The sequence below is a fragment of the Vulpes vulpes genome, chromosome 6 (assembly GCF_048418805.1).
Source record: "Vulpes vulpes isolate BD-2025 chromosome 6, VulVul3, whole genome shotgun sequence".
Taxonomy (NCBI): domain Eukaryota; kingdom Metazoa; phylum Chordata; class Mammalia; order Carnivora; family Canidae; genus Vulpes; species Vulpes vulpes.
The window spans coordinates 43,560,646-43,584,781 of NC_132785.1; the positions used below are offsets into that span (position 1 = coordinate 43,560,646).

Here is a 24,136-nt window from a genome sequence, read left to right on the forward strand (position 1 = left end):
TATGTGCAAATTGAGATTATAGTCCAACATAACTAATTATCATCAAGAAACTTTACCTAAAAGTGGATAAATTCATGAGTTACTCTAAAATTTTTGTAAGTCTGGTGGGCATATTTTCTAAGAATTTCAGATGAGCAAAAAATATTAAGAAAGAAAATTAGGAGTAATTTCTGTGTTACCTATGAATATAGACCCTCTGAAGACATATTTAAAATTTCATTTAGCACTATAAATAATCTTTGCTATAATATATTAAACTGTTGTCTTTAGAATTTGGTTTCATTTTTTTAGGCATTTGGGCTCATATACATGGGCATGATTGCACATAATTTTTAATGAGATAAATGTTTCAAAATAAGTCTTTGTTAACATTAATGCATTTCATTATGGGAAAATTCAGAGGTTTTTTTTTTTTTTTTTTTTTTTTTTTTTGCTCTCAGTATTAGCTATTATCATTGCAGAAATTCTGATGCTATGAAAATTAACTGAGAACTTTGACTTAAAATAAATCATCCTAAGGCAGTGAAAACATTTTCTTCTTCCTGTTTCTTCATACTCCTATATAACAGAAATGGTGAGGCCAAAAGATCCAAGCATTAAAACTTTCGAGAGCAGAGACAGTACCAGCAATCCGCATCCAGGCTAAGTCTAAGCTGTTGAGAAGCCAAACCTTATCAGCGTTCCTTTAGAATTGAAATATCACTTTCAGAGAGTGCATGTTTCAATCTTCTCACAACTGAGTGTAGCTTTAAGAGATTGCATTTTTAATGCTCAAATTGCCTTAAGGCTTTCAATTCTTTTTTGGCTCAAGTCCTGATTTCAGTTTTTGTTGTTTCTTTTCACAAAAAAGTAATATTTACCTCTATAATGTTTTATTTGACATTATGGGGGAAAATCTCACTTTTGACAAAGCAGAAATAAGCTTGATTATGTTTCTGGCCTGCAATAAAAGTCTAAACTTATATAACTGGGTTTTCAACATTTTGTTCTCATAAACATAATGATTACATAAGCCTTACCTAAAATATAATTATAGAAATTAATGTTAACTGAATTAAAATATTTTAACAAATTTCATTTGAAATGTTTATGATCAGAAAACACATGAAAACATTAGTGGTGATAAATCAGTACTCTTATACTGTATTCAAATCAATCTGTTAGTTTTAGAACATTTTTGCACATTTGATTTTAATTCCCAGACAATACACTCATGGAAATACATCTTTATTTTGATAAAACTATAATATCACTATAATCAGGATAAAAATATATCGAATGGGACACCTAGATGGCTCAGCAATTGAGCATCTGCCTTTGGCTCAGGGCGTGATCCTGGGGTCCTGGGATCGAGTCCCACATCGGGCTCCCTGCATGGAGCCTGCTTCTCCCTCTGCCTGTGTCTCTGCCTCTCTCTCTCTCTCTTTGTCTCTCATGAAAAATAAATCAAATATTTAAATATATAAAAATATATCAAATGATGAGTACACATGTATTGCTCTGTATTAAATGCCTTGCCTTTAATTACACCAAAAGGCTTAAAGTACTTATATTACTACATTACTCATAGTCATGTAATTCTGTACATGTACAAAGATGTCACTTTTGGAACCAAGAATTCAGCTAAGCTGCTTATCCTTTGTTCTTCCCAAGATGTCTCTGCCTAAAGAATCTAATTCATGGTCTCTACCCAATGTATCTTTTTTTTTTTTTTACTCTGAGATGATGGATCTCATTCACATTTGATTTCCTGAGACTACCCTCTTCTCTCTATTCAAAGATTACCCGGAAATGACGGCCACCATTCCTTCACTTTTCATACCTAAGACATGTACCACATATGCACAGGCATGCACCCATGGATGAACATACACACAGATACTTTCATAGACAGAGGACAAGGGACAATATATTGTTACATATTCATTATTCTTGCCAAGTTAGATGGGGTGCCTGCTTGTTGTTTATCAAGGGTTGGAGCACACAAGCCTGACTTGCAAATTTCTGTCTCCCAAGTGGTAAATAGCAGTTGAACCCATCCCCTTTTCTGCATTTTTCTTTTTCTGTAGTTTTCCTTTTGCCACCCAGGCCTCTGTCCCCTAACCTCTCCTCCCTTCCTGTTTCATGATTTGAAACTTCCTGCTCCAGTATCAGTGACTTGCTATCATCCTCAGAGAAAACAGATCCCTTTTCATTCAGCATTTTGTACAAGGTGTCCTGTCCAAAAGTTTTCTCTATTCTACCCCATTTCACATTCCCTCATATTTAAGTGACATCTAGACTATTTTGGGATACTGTTCCTGAAACTATAGACAAGGAGCCTTGCCATTTCCCATAACATACCATATGTTCTCTTCTACATATTTATACTAATAATTTTTACTGAAATAATTTTAAATGCTTTAAACTTTTTCTCCTTAACATGTAAATTCCAGAAAAAACAGTACCTTACTCACTACTGATTTTCAGCACCCAGCATAATTCTTGGCACACAGTACTCAGTGAACTTAGATTTTGCAAAGAAGTGAATTCATTGGTGCTATACACGTGTGTAGATAGCCATGTGCAATATAAATGGGGATCATTTTTTTGGAGGTAATATACCAAGATGGAAAGTTGCCAGATTCAAGGAAATGGAGCTAAATTCGGAGTCAGAAATCCATATGGATGCCAAGGTGATGAGTCTGGGTAAACACTGGAGAGAGAGCAGTGATCAATATGAGGAAGCCAAAGGCTGGTGTGGGGTTGGGGGGGGGGTCCAATGGAAACTTTGTAGTTGATTACAAGAATGATTGGTTGTCCCTAAACATTGCTTATTCATACTCTATAGATCTTTCTTGGCGGAGATAAGTTTGTGTAAGGTGTTTTTTCTAAATGTCTCACCAACTTGTGTTTTGAATATATAATTCTAGAACTATTTAAGATCTATCTCTCAGTGCTGTTCACTTTTTTTTTCCTGCCAAATTCTGCATCTCTTTTTAGATAAATTTCTCATTCTTTCTCTCTAAGACCGAACTAACATTGAAAAGATGGTCATTTCCATTGTAGCTATGTTCTAGGGCTTAGTAGGATTACATACGGCTTAGTTGGCAAAAATGAACCCTAGCCAGTTAAAAAAGAAGTCAGTCCAGAATTCAAGGCGAAAATATTAGTCTATCTTCCCAAGTATCCAGAGCTGTCTCTACTGTCTACTAGCCCTCAGCTTTTTCTCTTTTTTCCTCCTAAGGAAAAGATCTCACTATTTCAAATGCTCGTGATACTCTGCAGCTCTAAATATAAGAACACACTTTCATCTGTTCCATCTTGCAGTCCTGAAGCAGCAACATGACTACCTGTTAAGGCAAAAAGCTGCTTCTTGGTCTGATCTGCATTTTTCAGGTAACTTTCTAGGCAGCCTATGATCCATCAGTTTGCCCTTCAGTAAATCTCTGAAAAAGAACACCCATAAGCATAGTGCAGGGGTGTTCTGAAGTGTGACTAGTATTTTAGAATGTTGCAGATCCTAAGATGAAAGCAGTAGGGAAGTTGAAAAATAGTATTATTTATTCAACAGACTTGCCAGAAATCTCAGATCTTCCCTAGTCACTACATTCTGTCCTGTACATATAATATAAAACTCTCAATGAGAGCAGAACTGAGTCCCAGTGAAAGTATTCAGAAATAAACAAGACCAGCCTCAAGGGAAGGCCTTATAACCCATGCTTTCCCTCTTCTCCTATAACCACCTGAGATAGTGAGGAGGTCAGAGGAGGTGCTCAGCAAGGGGGCTCACTAAAATAATCCTTTAAAAGTATGTATAAGTCAAAGAAAAACTCACCACTCTCTTTGGAGGCACTTTTGATGGCAATGAAACTACTTGACTATTACTTTAGATTTTGTGAGTACTTTTCCACCTTTCCAGCTTTTATTCTCCATATTTAACCACTTTGTTCTACCTTCTCTGGTTAAAGTTTTATCTTACCTTTCCTTATATTGGAAAGCTAATCTCATCTGTGCATGCAAAGTTTAAAAACATATCCCTTTGACCATTAATTAATAGCTACTAAATCTTAGCTACTAAGATAGATAAAGGCAAAGGTTATGTTTTTATATGTGGGTATGTATTATAGCTGTATACATATATAGATAGAGATACATGCTGTGTAGATCTATCTAGAGAGAAAGAGAGAATGGTCTTCTGTAATTTAGGATTGTTATAACAAGGAACAGACAACTCTACTAAAAGCATCTTAATCCCAATGAAAACAACTTATTTTATGTAATAGAAAGATACAAGTTGGCAAACTTTTAGAGATCTTTGATTAGTGGCCCTGTGGTACTATCTAATGCATAGGCTCTTTCAATTATCCTTAACGTTTCAGCTTCTTTTTTCATCAGCAAGAATGACAACCCCAGCTCTAGGCTTTATAGTTTTACCAAAAAAAAAAAAAAAAAAATCCTAAACAGCAAAAAGAGATGACCCTTTTGGTGTTAAGGGTGAAATAAATAGCTCCCAAAGCTTCCATCTTCTCTAGTCCATGGCTACCTGCTGTAAAAACAAAGATGGCCTTCTGTTCATGCAAGAAGGAAAAGAGAAGCTTGTAGGTAGGAATAAAGAGGATGTGACATTTGTGTCATGGATTATTAAGGAGGGCTTATAAATTTGAAATACACTGAAATAAGAGGTTCTGTATCAAAAAGGATATAGTCAGAAAAACTCAACTATGGTGCATATTTCAAAGAGAGAATTGGCCACCAGATGTCAGAAAGCTGAAATAGCAAGGAAAGGATGCTAAAATTGTCCCAAAATTCATAACTGTAGAAAGTAGCTGCTTCACCAGAGCTGGGAGAACAAAAGAGAGAAGTTGCAGTTACCAGAGCATAGCATAAAGAGGATCCTCACAACTGGTACTAGAAACTCTTAAAGTGATGCCATGCAGCTGGTGCTCAGACCACCCAGGGGGCATTGCAAGTTGATGCAGGTGCCTCTGAGTCACCACAGCTGGTGCTCAGTGTGTCAAAGAGGCAAAAGGCTGAAGCTGTAGTTGTCCTCTGTTGCTTTGAGATGCTGACATGAGATATAAACAGAAAAAACCCTTCCGCCCTCCTCCTGCCTTCCAGTCTCCCTCTTAGTGCTTTCCAACAAGAGAAAGTCAGGCAGGGGAGTTGGGGAAATATTTGCAGGCCCAGAAGCACACAACAGAATATAGGGTGGCGGACTATAGCTACAAAAAACATATGTGACTTAATAGTACAGCATCTTGAAATCTTGAAACCCTTTGAAATATATATTATACATATTATTATATATTATTATATATTTTTATAATTATACAGGTAAAGGTCTTTGTGTTTAACTCTGTTGCTTTTTTTTCTACCTAACAACTATATTATGTCTCATCATAATAGCAAATGATGTTCTAAAGACTTCTCTGATCTTCCTTATCTCTAGTACCTACTGAAAGAATGAGTTAGGACAAGTGGCTTAGCCATCATGAGCTAAGCTTTATAGATCTGTTGTCCCATCTATAAAATGGACATAATGATGTGCTTACCTCAAAGATTTGTTTTGAAGATGGAGTAAGATTATCAAAAGATACATAAATTGCTCAATTGATCATTAAGTATCCTTTATCCCAACTTAGAAAAAAAATACTTGTCCTAGTCAATAATTTTTCCTATGCACAACTAGACACCTTATACAAAGTTATCATGTTGCCTATTCACTTGCATATTTACAACTGTTACTATTTGTCTTGAGAATATGCAATATTCTCACTTAGCACTGTGCTTCACATGTAATAGAGACAATAGTCAATACAAATTTGAAAATCAAATGAATGATGGTGAATATAGGATATATATGTGAATATACAATATGTTATAATGTCATTTATAAGGAAAACAGAAAGCGCACCTTTTATAGGTCACTGCAATTTTTTTAATGGGAGGTGTAGTCTACATATTGTATAAATAAATTATGCACATAAGGGTAACTACAAAAACAGTAAGGCTCCATAATTTCTTGAATAGGAGATGTTATTACTATTATAGTCAGTTCAATGTATAGAATTCATGTAGAGAGCAAAAAGAGACTGGAAAAAATCTTGCAGGTGGGCTAATTAACATGGAAAAAGTAGGCAGACATGGAAAAAAGTAGGCAGACATGCTAGAAATAAATATATTCCAGCATCTATGAAGCAACATATATAGGGGAAATAAGTTTTTCCAAACTGGAGTGAGGTCTTAAAAGGGCAGTACTTTATCCTGTGGGCAATTGAGAGTAACATAAGTAAGTAGAGTTTAAGGATAAATCAGTGGTTCTCTATGCAGGACAGATTAGAAATAGAAGACACTGGAGGCTGGGAGAAGTTAAGGAAGATGTTGAAATGGTGTTGAAGTGCTAAGAGGCTGAGGCAAATACATTATAAAGTCATTGCCATGCAATATAGGTCAGGGCCATTTATTGGGAGATGTGAGAAGTGGGTAAAGAGGACTCAGTGAGAAAATCTAACAATTTAGCAGAGAGAAGGTTGTCAGAATTAGTTATGAATCAGATGAAGTCAGACAAATGTTAGGGGGCACCACTTATATGTGGAATCTAAAACACAAATGAACACATGCAAAAAAAAAAAAAAAAACAGAAGCAGACTCATAAATTCAGAGAATTGGTGGTTGCCAGAGAGGAGAAGGGTGGGGGGAGATGGGCAGACTAAGTGAAGGAGATTCAGTGGTACAAACTTCCAGTTAAAAATAAGTTATGGAGATGAAAAGTACAGTATCATGAATATAGTCAATAATATTGTAATATACCTATCTTGATGAGCACTGAGTAACATAAAATTGTCAGATCACTATGTTGCACACCTGAAACAAATACAACTTTGTATGTCAGCCATATTTCAACAATAAATATTTTATAAAAATAAATGGGTTAGAACTTCAGATTTTTTACTTCTAAGATCATTTAACATGACCTTAAATTTAGCTAATTCTCTTCCAATCTCATTTTGTTAATTTCTGCAATATTGCCCCAGAAACACTATTCTTACTCAGTTTAGAGAAATACATGTTCATTTTTCTTCATAAGTGCACAAAATTTTAGAATTTTCAGCAAAGTTATATTTGAAGTGAAATAAACTGTTTTAACATGATAAGGCATTTCTGTTGCTTTGCAAGCTGGTGACACAATGTGTCCTCTTATTTGCACTGTTTTCCTCTTTTTAAGTGCTTTTTTGCTTTTTCATTACAAGGAACCAACAGAAATACCTGATAGAATACCATGACAGCTTGAAAAGCTTTACTTTAACAAATTCAGTGAATATTCCACAGTAGAAAACATAAAATTCTAAATAATTAGAAAATATCTTTCTCTAAACTTAGAACTTAAAGACATACTACGACCCCGTGTGAAGGTATTTTGTATCATGGAATTCTTGGAAAATGGACATTAGAATAACTTCAGAAAAAAATAATTTTAAATACTCTTCTGAGAAAAGCAGACCTAACAAGAGAATGAGGGAATAAGATTATTGGTATTTTCAATTTTTTTTAAATGACAGTGTTTAAATGTAAAATAATCATTAATTACAGATATTTTCATGTTCACACCTGGAAGGTGGAGCATAAACTATTTAGGTGACCTATATAAAGCTTTATTGAAGGAGATGACAAATACTTGGATCCAAGAACTAAATATATAGCTTCACTAAGCTAGTGGTGTTACTTTTTATGCAAAACAATGTTCTCCTAATTTCAGGAAACCTATTGGAAAAGAGTAGACATTCAAATAAGGCTTCTCAATGGCTTTATCTAATGCTTATAATGAGTCTATGTAGTCAGTGGCTTTATCACAGTTTGAATTTTTTCCTGGGGTACTTGACCAAGTAGCCTTTGGATTATCAAGCATGCTTAAAAGTTATCTGGCTACTCTTTCAGGAGTTTAACATGGAACCTGCTTTACTACAAAGCAGGTAAAATTATGAGAGTTCCTGTGATAAAACTGTAGTCTTTGGGTTGAGTTAGAACAAAGACCAAATGTAATCTTTCCATGATGCTGGGTAATAAAACAGTGGAAAGATCAGAATCTTATAGAATATTAGATCATCGTACCATGAATCATTCAAGAACATTAATAATTTCTAAATTATTTGCTTTATGTCATCATGGTTTTATCCTCTTTACACTTTTGTTGATGCTTTAAGTGTATTTCTACTTCAGTGTATAAAAGGAAAGAAATTAGCACAAAAAAAAGAAGGGCTTCTTCAAAACCTCAAATTTTTTATTTCTTTTAGCTCTACACTTTAGATAAAATAACAGAAATTCAGCATAACACTTCTGTGACACTTTGCTCCCTGATAAAAATAGAGAAAAAGTAAAAAAACAATTAAATCAGTTTGTATTCACTGCATGTATTCACCTATTTTTATAAAAAAAATCTTATAAAAAATAAAACTCAAAGGTAATTATCCAATTTTAATTATTGTTATTTTTATTTTATTTATATAAAACCAGTAAATACACTATACCAGATACTTCTGTTTTATATTGCATATATTTTTATTCAAGTATAATTAACATACAGTGTTATATTAGTTTCAGGTAAATAATACAGTGAAACAGTTCAATGCTCATTATAATAAGTCTACTCTTGATCCCCTTAATCTATTTCACTCTTCTCCCTAACCACCAATCCTCTGGTAAGTACCAGTTCTCCTTTTAAGAGTCTATTTTTATATTTGTCTTATTTTCTTTGTTCATTTGTTTTGTTTACTAAATTCTACATGTAAGAGAAATCATATGGTATTTGCCTTTCTCTGATTTATTTCACATAGAATTACACCATCTAGGTCCATACATGTTGCTACAAATGCCAAGATCTTTCTTTTTTTATGGCTGAGTAATATTTCTATATGTATACACAACACTTTTCATCTATTCATCTTTGGTTGGACACGGGTTGTTTCCATATCTTGGCTATTGCAAATGATGCTGCAATTAACATAGAGGTGCATATATGGTTTTTTAAAATTTTTTATTTATTTATTCATGATAGACATAGAGAGAGAGAGAGGCAGAGACACAGACAGAGGGAGAAGCAGGCTCCATGCTGGGAGCCCGACACGGGACTTGATCCCGGGACTCCAGGATCACGCCCTGGGCCAAAGGCAGCCACCAAACTGCCGAGCCACCCAGGGATCCTCCCATATGTTTTTGAACCAGTGTTTTTGTTTTCTTTTGATAAATATCAGTAGTGGAATTGCTAGATCATATAGTAATTCATTTTTAATATTTAGAGGAAACTCTATATGGTTTTCTGCAGTGGCTGTGCCAGTTTGCATTCCCACCAACAGTGCACAAGGGTGGCTTTTCCTCTACATATTTGCCAACACTTGTTATTTTTCTGTTTTTGATTTTAGCCACTCTGACAGGTGCAAGATGATATCTCATGGTGATTTTGATTTGCAATTCCCTGATGATGAATGATGTTGAGCATCTTTTCAGGTATCCGTTGTCTATCTGTATGCCTTCTTTAGAAAAGTATCTATTTTGATCTTCTGCCAATTTTTTTAATCAGATTGTTTTTGTTGTTATTGAGTTGTATGAGTTCTTTATATATATATATATATATATACACATATATATTTAAATTTATTTATTTATTTATGATAGACAGAGAGGGAGAGAGAGAGATTGAGAGAGGCAGAGACACAGGAGGAGGGAGAAGCAGGCTCCATGCCAGAGCCCGATGCGGGACTCGATGCCAGGACTCCAGGATCACACCCTGGGCCAAAGGCAGGCGCTAAACCGCTGAGCCACCCAGGGATCCCCTCTTTATATATTTTAAATACTATCCCCTTTCAGATATATCATTTACAAATACCTTCTTCCGTTCAGTAGTTTGCCTTTTTGTTATGTTAATAACTTTTTTCCCCACTGTGCAAAAATTCTTTATATTGATATAGTCCCAATATTTTAATTTCACTTTTGTTTCTCTTACCTAAGGAGACATATCTAGAGAAATGTTTCTATAGCTGATGCCAAAGAAATGACTGCTTCTATTTGTTACTAGGAGTTTTATGGTTTCAGGTTTCACATTTAGGTATTTAATCCATTTTAAGTTTTTTTGTGTTCAGTTTATTCTTTTACATGTAGCTATCCAGTTTTCCCAGCACCATTTGTTAAAGAAATGGTCTTTTCCACCATTGTATATTCTTGCCTCCTTTGTCATAGATTAATTGACCATATGCTCATGAGTTTATTTCTGGGGTCTCTTTCCATTCTATTGATCTGTGTGTGTATTTTTGTGTCAGTGCCATACTGTTTAAGCACCACAGCTTTGTAATATATCATGAAATTTGGGATTGTGATACCTCCAGCTTTTTTCTTCTTTCTTAGGATTGCTTTGGCTATTCAGGGACTTTTAGGATTCCAAATACAACGTTACGGATTATTTGTTCTAGTTCTGTGAAAAATGTTGGTAATTTAATAGTGATTGTGTTAAGTCTGTGGATTGCTTTGAGTAATGTGAACATTTTAACAATATTGATTCTTCTAATCTATGAGCATGAAATATCTTTTTATATCTTCAACTCTTTCATCATTGTTTAATACTTTCAGAGTACACTTCTTTCACTTCCTTGCTTAAGTTTATTCCTAGTTATTTTATTATTTTTGGTGTAATTATAAATGGATTTTTAAAAACATTTTCTGCTGCTTCATTATTAGCATATAGAAATGCAACATATTTCTGTGTATTAATTTTGTATCCTTTGACCTTACTTAATTCATTTATTCTAATAGTTTTTTGATTGAGTTTTAGAGCTTTCTATATATAGCATCATATCATCTGAAAGTAGTGAAAGATTTATTTCTTCCCTACTAATTTCAGTATTTAGGGCTTGGAATCCTCCTACACTGTTATCTATCCAACCTTTTTTTTTTCCTTTCATTTTTAAAGTAAGTACAACAGGGCCACTTTTTACTCCAAAATAAATAAACACAGCTCTAAGACTAGAGTTTCTTATGTGAATCTTACACTTTACTTATTGCATACTTTACATTAATAAAGTTCCATGTTCAGGTAACTAGAAACTTGTGTCTGAAGTAAGACTGGATGTTTTGTCAAAAACATAATATCCATATAGCAAGAATTGAGTTTTATGCAATGATTAAGCATGAGTTCTTTCTATAACTGCTCTATTGATTTTCACATATTATTTATTAGAAATGACCGTCATTCCCATATAATGCCATATGTGAACATTTACCTTACATACATGGCCTAAAGTATTTTATTATTTGGGGAAACAGCCTATGTATCTTTCATTGAAGTATTGTTCTTGTCCTAAAAACAAATGGCACTATTTTATTCAAAGTTTATATTTTGGAAAACCAATCAGATTTTTTTTTGTTTTTGCATTAAATAACAAGTACTGGGTGATTGGGTGACAGGCACTGAAGGGGGCACTTGAGAGGATGAGCACTGAGTATTATGCTATATGTTAGCAAATCAAACTCCAATAAAAAATATATATAAAATAGGGGATCCCTGGGTGATTCAGCAGTTTAGCACCTGCCTTCCACTCAGGGCATAATCCTGGAGTCCTGGAATCAAGTCTCACATTGGGCTCACTGCATGGAGCCTGGTTCTCCCTCTGCTTGTGTCTCTGCCTCTCTCTCTCTCTCTCTCTCTCTTTCTCTGGGTCTCTCATGAATAAATAAATAAAATCTTTAAAATCTTTAGTGTATATATACACTAAATAAATAAATAAAATCTTTAGTATAATAAATAAATAAATAAATAAATAAATAAATAAATAAATAAAACAAGTACTGTATTATTTCCAAAGACCTGCTATGGTGAGAAAATTAGAACTCTGGTAAATTTTGTTGACTGAGACGTTTGAAATAATTGTGCCATCATATAAATATATAAACACAGGCAAACTGATAGTTGGTCAAAACTATACTTAAGATTCGAAGCAATGAGCAAATTTGGAATAGCTTTTGTTTTATTGTTCCAATACTATACGCCAATTATTTATAAGCTTATAGGTATAGGTCAGAAAATGTGCTACTCAGCATTTATTCTAAGTCGATTCCCACTATGAAGTTTTCAGGAGATCCAATTGCCATTACAAGAATATATTATGAGGTCAGATTAAATCATTGGTCAACAAGAAAAATCAAAGAATAGAGTTGTTTAGCTTTTTTTTTTTTTTAAAGATTTCTTCAAATAAAGAAATGAAAGAAATTGTACTGTAGTGCTGTGGGTAAGACAGATGATTACATAATCAGGAATATCTCAGGTTCAGTCACTGTCCTACCATTAACTAGGTAATCATTCCAAGGTTTCCGGTGTTTTCTTTTTTCCTTTCCCCGGGATTTTTGAAAATATACAGATCATTAGCACTCTACAGAACAACATTGGCTTAGCCTAAAATTTTTCATTTTGCTTTATTGAATAACTCCCATATAATGAAGCATAAGTGGGAAGGAAACATAAGATCTACTCTAAGGACCGTGTACTTATGAATTATACAATTTATTTGGGGACACTAGATACATGGACAAGTCAGATAACAGTAAATATAGAAACCTTTTATTCAAATGTAATTAGGATCAGTCGTTGGATGATTAATCTAAAAAATCACCAAAATGTACAATTTTTAAGAATACAAATGCAGGGCAGCCTGGGTGGCTCAGTGGTTTAGCATTACCTTCAGCCCAGGGTGTGATCCTGGAGACCCAGGATCGAGTCCCACGTCAGGCTCCCTGCATGGAGCCTGCTTGTCCCTCTGCCTGTATCTCTGCCTCTCTCTCTCTCTCTCTCTCTCTCTGTGCGTGTCTCTCATGAATAAATAAATAAAATCTTTAAAAAAAAGAATACAAATGCACATTAATTGGCCAATACTTTAATGTAAAATCAGTGCCCTTTGATCATCACTCTATTGACTGGAATTTTTATACATTATCTATCTCCTATAAATCATAATGAATCAGTTATAATTTCCAATTTTAATATATTAAAATAGAACAAAATAATGACTGCCAGATCTTTTAAATTATTATAATTTTGTCCCATTATTATTTTATAATTTTTCTTCAATTTTACAGTTGCTTAACCCTCCTAATAATTTAACTTAATATTTTCTAATCTTTTCGAAGCACAAAGTATTTTTGTAGAAACAAAACCCATCCTTAAAAATCATATCATTGATTTCATTTATGTAATAATATGGTTAAGTTGCATATAACTGAAATAAATAGGTGAGGAGATCCATTTGAATTCTGGTTAACATTAAGCTATGTTGAGGCAGTCAATACACATAGACACACCAGAAAGAATGCTATTTTACAGGAAGAATGTACAACATCAGTTAATCTATTAAATTAATTAAGTGAAGCTTAATTAAAAAGATGTATATGATAAGTTTTAAATTATGTTTTTCCTTCATGGGCTTATAAGGAATAAAAGTTCTGAAAAGGAAGATATTTGGGAAAGTTCATCATTAGGTAAAATTTGCAATTTGCCTTTCCTTCATGGAGATGGAAAGATTAAAAGAATGAGTAATACAGAGGGACTTCTAAATAAAGAGAGAAATAGCATCAGAGACACAGGCAGGAGTAGTCATGGAACCTGGTTTTGTTCAGAAGGATAGTATGTATTGCTGAGCAAAGGTTAGAATGAGCTGTTGATTGTAACCTTACACCAGACCACATTAACAATTAGAAATCCACATTCCTTACTTATCTGTCTGCTAAGCAAATCTGGCATCCTACACTGAGACTAGGAGACTGGGTATACCAGCTCATCCTCAACTCCTTTGGTCCCACAGAGACTTCGGATTTGGAAATTTTAGAGTAGGCTTTGAATAGGAAACTCTAGAGAAGGATCAGGGTGTGTGTGCCTAGGTTTTCCTTAATTGAGAAAGGAAATAAATTTCCCAAATTAATTATAACTTGCCAGGTTTCTAAATCTGTTTTGAGAGTAAATTTTCTTCTTCAAACATCTGACTATACTTTTACATTTAATTCTTGTGTTCAGTGAATGCTTAGTGTATGCAAATATAAAGATATAATATTTTGCACTAACCACCTTATTGTGGGAAAGAGTCAATAGATACATGAAATAAAATAATTAACATATAGATTTTACTATATCTTAATTACATCAAATGATAGTAAATGCTATAAAGAAAATCAAAACAGGGAAGTGGTATGATAACATTGAGCGTGGAGCTAAGGCTTCAATTTTAAATATGGTTGTCAGGGAAGTTCTCACTGAATAAAAGAATGACATTCCATCAAGAAATTGACCTTGTTGAGAGAGGTCATAAAGTGGATATAGGAAGGAAGACTATCCCAAGTAGTGGGATCAACAAATGCAAAGAGCTGGAAGATGGTATGTTCAAGAAACAGCAAGGAGGTCTCTAGGTTATAGCAGTGACTGAGGTGGTTCGTGAGGAGTTCATGAATAGAGGAGTTCGTGAATGTAAGGCAAAGGGGTGGCCCAACCACGGAGGGCTTTACACACGAGTGTAGAGATTTGGATTTTATTGAGACTGAGATGGAAGCTTTGAATAGAGAATGATAGAATACACAATTTAAATGACCTCCTGACTGCTGAGATAGGAATTGATTGTAGGGATCAAGGGTAGATAGTCAAGGTGCTTTTGCTGTCAGCAAGGAGAGATATATAGGATGATTTGTACTAGCACTGTAGTGCGAAGAGGCAGTCATATTTTTTAATATATATTTAAAGTAAAGTGAGATTTGCTAATAATTTTGACATTGGAATGTGATCCAAATTTTTTGCCTAAGCCAAAATACAGTGAAGTTCCTATTTAATTAACTATAATAAGATGGAAAAGATGAGAGGAAAGGAATGGATTTAGGGGAGGAAAAATCAGAATTGGGTTTAGACATGTTAACGTGAAGAAACCAAATGGAAATATGGGATATCTAAATTTGAGTTCAGAAACTATGTATGTATAAAAATTTGGATCACTATCATGTAGCTGGTATTTGAAACCATAAGACTGGATGAGGTCATTTTAGTGTATTTTTATGTAGTATGTTTCAGGCACCATGCTAGATACTTATTTTTTAGTTTAGTGTATTTTGCATACTATTTTACATACTATCTTTCAGACATCATGCTAGATATTTACTAAAGGATAATCTTTGGTAAATTCCACAAGAATGAGGATTTGATTGTCCTATTGTTCTCAGATGTATGGCTCTAGTAGGATGTATTATTTCATCATATCTAATTTCCTATGAACTTCAAAATATTAGAAAGTCCCTGTATTTATTAGGAGCATTTTCCCCAGTATAATACTCTTAGTCAGATAGAACTATATTACTTATTTTCACAGAAATATAGCTTCATGGCTTAGTGACACAACTATTATATTACAAATTGTGAAATCATGCTGACTTGTGGGTAGCAACAGAGCACACGTTTTGATATGTTAATTTGCATAAATTACTTAAGTTATGAAAATACTTTTGGAGATCAGACAGATTTTGTTAATTCTGAGTTATGTCAAGCTATCATTTAATAATTCTCAAGGGTCCAACACTGGCAAAACCAGTGTATGCTGCAGTGTATGTGTTTCCTGTTTCCTTCTAATATTTTTCATCATGGTTCATGAGTGAATGCTATGAAGTCTAATTAATTTAATTAATGGATCTCAGGACCATTGGTCCATGCATTAACATAAATTACTCTGTGAAGAAAGGGCTGTCTCTCTTTAGCTCTCTTGTTTTAAGGGGAAAGAATTTTTGTGACCTCCAGTCACCTGGCTAAGCTAAGCAACAATTTCTTTCAGAACAGACAAAATAATGCACTTCTAACAAGCCTTAAGCATAGAGTGTAACACTATCACTAAAATTTCTGTTTGTATTGTCTAAGAGCTAATAAAATGGAATATTGTAATCTAAGCCTGAGGAAATTTGAGATAGTATCATATTTTTTTCAGCTAAACCAAAAAATAATTATAGGGAAGTGCCAAGGACTGCCCTCATATAGTCTGAAAAATAATTTCTATCCATCCTCTATGTGTTCTGTATTTTATACCTGCCAAGATTGTGTTGCTCTTTCTTCAAAGTTATTTGACTACTTAATTTTCCTATTCCTTTTTAAAAATTTTTCCTGTCATTTCAAATCAAAAGCCATATGTACAAAAGAGCAAAAGTTGTCATCTTTTTGCTTTTGCAACAACTGTCAGTGGCAGCTAAAGGATTATAAATTCTCTATTTGTGTGTTTCCACTGATAGTCCTCATTCAAAAGAGAATTTAGGCAACCAAGCAAAAGGCACTTGTGATAAGGTCAATAATAAATAGAAAAATAAATTGACATAAAGAGAAAATAAGGCCAAGTATTGGTGATAGATGACTATAATCACTTAAAGATCTCATTCTTCTGGTCAGATTATATAGTGTAATTTGTGTAAAGAACCCAATACTTACTTGACACATATTTGTTGAGAATAGTGTAACCGAGTTGAAGCTCATTCTGCTTGCTACACAACAGTAAGTCAAGAGGCAAGATGTTGGGGCAAAGCAACTTTTTTTTTCAGAAAGTCAGCAAATTAAGGAGAAGATGGACTATTGTCCCAAAGAACCATCACCCTTTGGCATGAAATTTGAGGTTCTTTGAAGCTAGGAAGATGAGGAAGTGAGAGAGAGTTAAAGTCAAAAGGTGACCAATGTCTGTAGATATCTGAGGAAGGTACTACAGCTTCTTTGTCCTTGGTTAGTGGATCTTTGCATATAGGAATCTGGTGGTATCATTCCTATAAGTCTTAAACATAGCACAATCATTTCTTATCTCCTCAGGTAAGGGAGAGTTCAGGTAAAAAAGCAGTTTTTGCAAACTTAGCTGTAACATGCCCATGTGCAGGGCTAAGCAGATGTTTCTAAGCAACAGGTCATAGTAGCAAGGGAAATGGAAGCAATATAGAGCCAGACATGCTAAGTTTCCCCCTCTATAGTAGTAATAATGATTAATATGATGACTGAAAACCTTTATAGGGGAAGTAACTAATGGATATGTATCACAAATCCTTTCCTGAAAAGGTGGAGGCAAATGTATATTGATCTGGCCCACACAATATAGCAGGAAGACACAGAGAGTAACAGGATTATATAAGCCTGGGAATGAAAGGCTTTCATCCTGGTACATCTACAAAACAATGTTATTAGGAGACTTGTTCAGATCCATATACCAACTGCTAATTTCTCATTTCTGCCTGGATACCCTTCAGGTACTTCTACTTAATTCATTATCTTCTTCAAAGTTACTAGCATCCAAGACAGAGAACTGTGAGCTAGTCTAGTCTCTGTCCTCTCCCACTAATTTAGAGGGTCAGATAATGGAGTCCTGGTCTAATTTAGAAGGTCAGATGATATTGTCAGTGTAGCTCTGTGTGTGTCCAGATGCATCTAAAATCTGTGAGATCTTCAATAAGCTACTTACTTCCTCTGAAAATCAGTAGAGGGGAATAATTTTTTTCAGAATTAATTGTAATAAAGATTGAAATAACGTGTTCAATATTTCATGAACTCTCAGTCACTGTTTGTTCTCACTGTTAATTCAGATAGAACAAAACTGTATAAATTCAACCTCCTCTCAGATCTGTTTTTTCTCTCTTTTCCACCAATACATACTCTAGTATCTCTTCGTCTATTACCTTTTATGAGATACTTCCCCCCTTCAACTTCTCCAACCCCATCTGCAGTCCAGCCTACACACCACTCTCAGGGCAATGGTTCTAAAAGGCAAATTTCATCTTGTTGTACTTCATTATACCTTCAATGTCATACCCTTGTCTCCTGATAAAATCTAATCTGCTTTACTTTAGATTGACCACCACATTTTTTTTTTTTTTTGGCATTCAAGGCTAGAATTTTATTTATCTATTTTTTAATATTTTTTATTGGAGTTTGATCTGCCAACATATAACACAACACCCAGTGCTCATCCAGTCATGTGCCCCCTCAGTGCCCATCAACCAGTCACCCCATCCACATGCCCACCTCCCCTTCCACTACCCCTTGTTCATTTCCCAGAGTTAGTTGTCTCTCATGTTCTGTCACTCTTTCTGATCTTGGATACTAGCCCTTTATCTGATATGTGATTTGCAAATATCTTCTCCCATTCTGTAGGTTGTCTTTTTGCTTTGTTGACTTTTTCTTTTGCTGTGCAGATGCTTTTAATCTTGATGAAGTCCCAATAGTTCATTTTTGCTTTTGTTTCCCTTACCTTCATAGATGTATCTTGCAAGAAGTTGCTGTGGCCAAGTTCAAAAAGAGTGTTGCCTGTGTTCGCTAGGATTTTGATGGATTCTTGTCTCACACTTAAATCTTTCATCCATTTTGAGTTTATCTTGTGTACGGTGTAAGAGAATGGTCTAGTTTCATTCTTCAGCATGTGACTGTCCAATTGTCCCAGCACCATTTATTGAATAGACTGTCCTTTTTCTAGTGGATTGTCTTTCCTGCTTCGTTGAATATTAGTTGACCATAGAGTTGAGGGCCCATTCCTGGGTTCTCTATTTTGTTCCATTGATCTATGTGTCTGTTTTTGTGCCAGTACCACACCGTCTTGATGACCACAGCTTTGTAGTACAACCTGAAATCTGGCATTGTGATGCCCCTGGCTCTGGTTTTCTTTTTTAATATTCCCCTGGCTCTTCAGGGTCTTTTCTGATTCTACACAAATCTTAAGATGATTTGTTCCAACTCTCTGAAGAAAGTCCATGGTATTTTGATAGGAATTGCATTGAATGTGTCAATTGCATAGACATTTTCATAATATTAATTCTTCCAATCCATGAGCATGGAATATTTTTTCATCTCTTTTTGTCTTCCTCAATTTCTTTCAGAAATGTTCTGTAGTTTTTAGGGTATAGAGCCTTTACATCTTTGGTTAGGTTTATTCCTAGGTATCTTATGTTCTTGGGTGCAATTGTAAATGTGATTGATTCCTTAATTTCTCTTTCTTCAGCCTCATTGTTATTGTATAGAAATGTCACTGATATCTGGGCATTGATTTTGTATCCTGCCACACTGCTGAATTGCTATATGAGTTCTAGCAATCTTGGGGTGGAGTCTTTTGGGTTTTCTATGTACAGTATCATATCATCTGCGAAGAGGGAGAGTTTAACTTCTTCTTTACCAATTTGAATGCCTTTTATCTCTTGTCTGATTGCTGAGGCTAGGACTTCTACTACTATGTTGAATAGTAGTGACCACCACATTTTTTTTTTAATCTAACTCCATCTCTCTCCTTCTTAAGTCTCTCCACCTAATACTCTGCGCATTGTATTGAATAACTTGGACCTACTTGCCTCCTTTTAACCCATAATAGTTTTTTATTACCCCCTTAACTTTGCACACAGTGTTCCTGCTATCTAAAACAGCATTCTCCTTGTTATCCTGGAAAATTCTACTCTTCCTTTATGACCGAATTCTGTCTCCTCTTCTCTGTGAGTGACCTTCCTATGATAAATTGACTATATCTTATTTTGTGGTTTCATGGCTCATTAGGTATTCTTCAAATGTCCAATATAACAGTGTATGATATTTGTCATTATATGTCTATTTCCCCTGCTGGTTTTGAGAAACTTAAAGCAGTGTTGTCACCATTCTCTTTCCCTAATATTGAGCATAGTTTATATATATTCATGATTTGGGGTAAGTGAATGAATGAATGTATAAACACATGAAGGAATGATGAGAAAGCCAAAACTGATACTTGTCTGTGCCTTTTAAACTATATTATAGAAAATTCCAGCTCATATTCTTTTGTTTGTTTTTGTTGTTGTTTTTGTTATATATGTAGCAAAAAGCTTTGTTCCTTTCAAAAATTTGTTCTGCATTAGCAACAAATCAGTGTCTCTTGCAAACAACATTGTGTCCTCTCTTCTTTTCTCTTTTTACCTATTACTGTTTTAAAAAGAGTATGACTTTATGATTTTGTAGATTAATTTGTTACAGTACATGTAATAGGAGCCCTGCTATTTCTTCATAAGTAGTTATGATAAAATATTCATACTTAGGTTTTGTGAAGACCTATATGTGACAGAGCACATATTATAATCTTATTTTAAGAGGAAATATAGATGAAAGGATTTTCTTTTATTGTTCTTAATGTAAAACTTCTAAATTAAATATATAAAAGTGCTCATCTAGAAGATAATGGAATCATAAGCAGAACACAGGAAAAGACTTACAAAGCACAAATTATATTAAAAAATGTTAGTTTTATTCCAATAGAATTACTGAACTAGGCCATGATAAAACAAAAGATTTATAATAAATTTTTGTGTAAGTAAATTATTGAATACAGCTTGTGTAAATTTTACCTATAAAACTCTATCAAATTGTTTATGATATTTCAAGAAGTTTTCAATTTATTCATGTTTAACACAAAAGTTAAATATAGATGAAAAATAAACTAAATGAAAAACATTGGATTGATATTTTATGGCTTTCTATGAAACATGTAAAAGTAGAGATAGTGTTAAAACACAAGAGAAAGCTCTTCTCCAGTCTTTACATTCTGAGAATAGGATAATGGCCACAAGGCCAAGAACGACAAAGTCTAAACAAAATGCAGTGGAGTAGAGGGAGTTATGACCTTGAGGTATGAGATGAAATTTGGTTCTGGGAGTTCTTACTACCAATGGGATGAGATATCTATACCAGAACAATTATTTGTGAAGTCAGGAAACTTGGGGACAAGGCCAACATTAGGGATGGGGCCATTCCCAGAAAGATAAATGAAGTATATATTGATTGCCAAAAAGAATGAAAAGAATGACAGAGAGGAGAAAATGGTTAAAAAAACATAAAGAAGAAATGTAGAAAAACCCACAAGGATTCAAAACAGTCTATTTGCAAAACAGCTTATTCCTAAGGAAGATGGGTTCCATGGAAACTGGGAAGATAATGCTCAGAGTTCTATCTCCATGATGTAGGACACCAGGTAGGAAAAATAGAACACAAGATTTTTCTTAGAGTGAAATTTGTTAGCTCTAAAAATGAGTGAAACTGGACCTGCTAGAGGCCTTTAATTATATATTGATATCAGAGCAGATGCAGACTAATGTGTGTTATTTCAATAATCAAGTGTTATAAATAATTTACAAAGAAATTTTTATTTACTTTTCCAATTTTGCTTTATAGTTAATTTCATTAACGTATTTCAACATTATTATTCGAATGAAAGACTATGTCAGTTCTTGGACACAATATTTCACTGTTCATTCATCTCAATGAGACATGATAGAAGCCATATATTTTTTTTAACTAAGAGACATATTTTTTTAGCTATTTTAGGCTTATAGAAAAAAGATGAATAAAAATACAGAGAGTTTCCATACGCTCACTTTCCCTTCCATTTCTCCTATTTTTAATATCCTGTGGTATTTTTAATATTTGAGTGTAACATTTGTTACAATTGATAATATAATATTGATATGTTATTGTTAACTAAAATCCATAGACACATTATGGTTCACTCTTTGTTTTGTATATGCTTATGGGTCTTAACAAATGTGTAATGACATGTATCCATCATAACAGTATCATATGAAAAAATCGTTTCACTGCCCTAAAAATCCCTTGTGCATCATTTATTTATCCCTTCTTCCTTCCCTCCCCAGCAGCTGCTGGCAATGACTAGACTTTTTACTGTCTCCATACTTTTGCCTTGTCCAGAATGTCATATAGTTGAAATCATTCAGTATATAACCTTCTCAGATTGGCTTCTTTTGCTTAGCAATATGCATTTAAAAGTCTTCTGTGTCTTTTTATGGCTTGATAGCACATGTCTTTTTAGCACTAAATAATATCTTGTTGTATGGCTTAGTTTCTTATCTATTCATCTATTGAAGGATATTTTGCTTCTAAGTTCTGCCAATTATGACTGAAGTGTTATAAACATTTGTGTGCAGGTTTTCTGTGGATGTAAGTTTTCACCTCACTTAGGTTATCAGAGAACATGATTACTATGATTATATGTTAAGAGTATATTCAGTTTTGTAAGAAACCACAAATTCTTCCATAGTGCCTAGACCATTTTGCATTCTCATCAGCAATAAATAAGAGTTCCCTTTGCTAATATTGGCATCATTGGTATTGCTAGTGTTTTGGATCTTGGCTATTCTAATAGGTACATAGTGGTATCTCACTGTTGTTTTATTTTTTTATTATCATTTTTTAAATATTTTATGTATTTATCCATGAGAGACACACAGAGAGAGAGAGAGAGAGAGAGAGAGAGAGAGGCAGAGACACAGGCAGAGGGAGAAGCAGGCTCCCCACAGGGAGCCCGACATGGGACTTGAGCCCGGGACCCCAGGACCACACCCTGGGCCAAAGGTGGTGCCAAACCCCTGAGCCACCCGGGCTGCCCCTCGTAGTTTTAATTTGCAGTTTCCTAACTACATATAATGTTAAGTATCTTTCTATATGCTTATTTGACATTAGCCATACTTTTGCCACCACTAAGATCATCACCCTGTCATAATTTCCTTCCCATTGCCAGTGAGATCCAGTATTTTTTAGTGGAAAATAAAACTACTGTTTACCACACCCTTTGTGTATAGTGTAATAAATTCTGGTATCTGATAAGACAAGACAATCCCCAGTTTCTCCATCTTTTAATAGTAGTGTAGTTATTTTTGAGAATTTAATACTCTAAGAATTTTAGAATGTAATTTTTTCATTAAAATCACTCACAATATTAGATTTATTGAGAAAATTTTTTAAATTTGAGAGAAGTTTTAGTGGTAAATTATCACATACATTTACATGACATAATTTCCTCATTTATTGGAGTCATTTTTAATAAAATCTTTTTGTAAAATATTGTACATAGATGGATTTAGTATTCTTTTGTAGGTTAATTACAACACTCTGTAGTATCTAAATTTATATTACAGTTTTACACCTTCAGTTAAATTATTACTAGTAGAGAAGAACATTTTCTATATGTGTGTGTGTGAGGGGTTATTTATGACAGTATTGATGAATTTATTTATAAGTTCTAGTGTGCTTGTGCTTACTTGATTGGGCTTTCCTATGGTTGATTATAGCATTTGCAGATGATGAAAATGATGAAAAAAAAAAACCACTTCGTATTTTTCTCAAGTATTTATGCTTCATTTTTTCTCCACCTAATGATATTGACCAACCTCCCCAATACTATACCGAATAGAAATTATAACAATGGTCATCATATATTTTCCCCAAATTAAAGAGAATGTATCCAGAATATCTCTATTAGTATTATATATGCCATAGGTTGTTGTTTTTTTTTTTTTTTTAGTTAGGATTTCACAAAGTTCAAGAAGTTCCTTTTGTATTAAAAAATTGTGTGTTTCTAAAGAAGAAACAACTTTCTCCATGTATTTTTGTTTCTATTGCCATATCTGCTCAGTTTTTCTTTTGTAGTCTACGAATGTGTTAAATTTAGACTTTCTAATGTTGAACCATCTTTGTATTTAGAATTCGTACATTAACTTGTCTCCAACTCTTCTCTGAGGTTACTCTGCCACATCTGGCAGATCTGTTTTCCTGTCTCATGATAGAAAATAGAGAATTAGGTACTGCTTTGCACAGGTCTGTATATGTTGGAGAATAGAATGTCCTTAGAAAACTGCTTTTAGATCAGTCTCTATCCTGGAATTTAGTCACCTTCTTTTCTAGTTCATTGGTATATTCCCAGGGTTTCTTCCAGATTTTGTGTTAGTTTTTTGTTGTTGTTGTTGTTGTTTTTTGTTTTTGTTTGTTTTTTTTTTCTTTTTTGTGTTAGTTTTTGACTGAGGCTAGGAAATCCATTGTAATAGATTCTATCATTGTTCCCAATTACTGCTGTTTCCACCAAAGAGGGTTACACTGGAGGCCTTTGACATCATGCTTAGTGATTTGACTTGCTTTGGTCAATAAAATGTGAGAAAAGGAACCAAAGTATGATTAGTAATAAGAATGTGTATATTTTGTTGGTTTATAACACATGATACTATCTTCAACTTTTTAGAGAAATTACAAAAGTTATTTTGATGGCCATAAAAGAAATAAATCCCATAAGAAACTATATTAGATGGGCAGCCCGGGTGGCTCAGCGGTTTAGTGCCG

General features: G+C 34.0%; 1 protein-coding gene across 5 annotated transcripts in view; it reads left to right on the top strand.

The window, feature by feature from the left end:
* The window catches only part of GPC5 (glypican 5), a 1,340,252-nt gene that overhangs the window by 1,143,733 nt on the left and 172,383 nt on the right, over nt 1–24,136 (top strand). The window contains exon 9 of one of the 5 annotated variants that reach the window (XR_012002023.1): nt 9,399–9,483. The exons of the other annotated variants lie outside the window; for them this stretch is intronic. The gene's annotated coding sequence lies outside the window, so the exon portion shown is untranslated. Of the gene's footprint in view, nt 1–9,398; nt 9,484–24,136 lie in introns of those variants that run through there. 5 annotated transcript variants of the gene reach the window in all.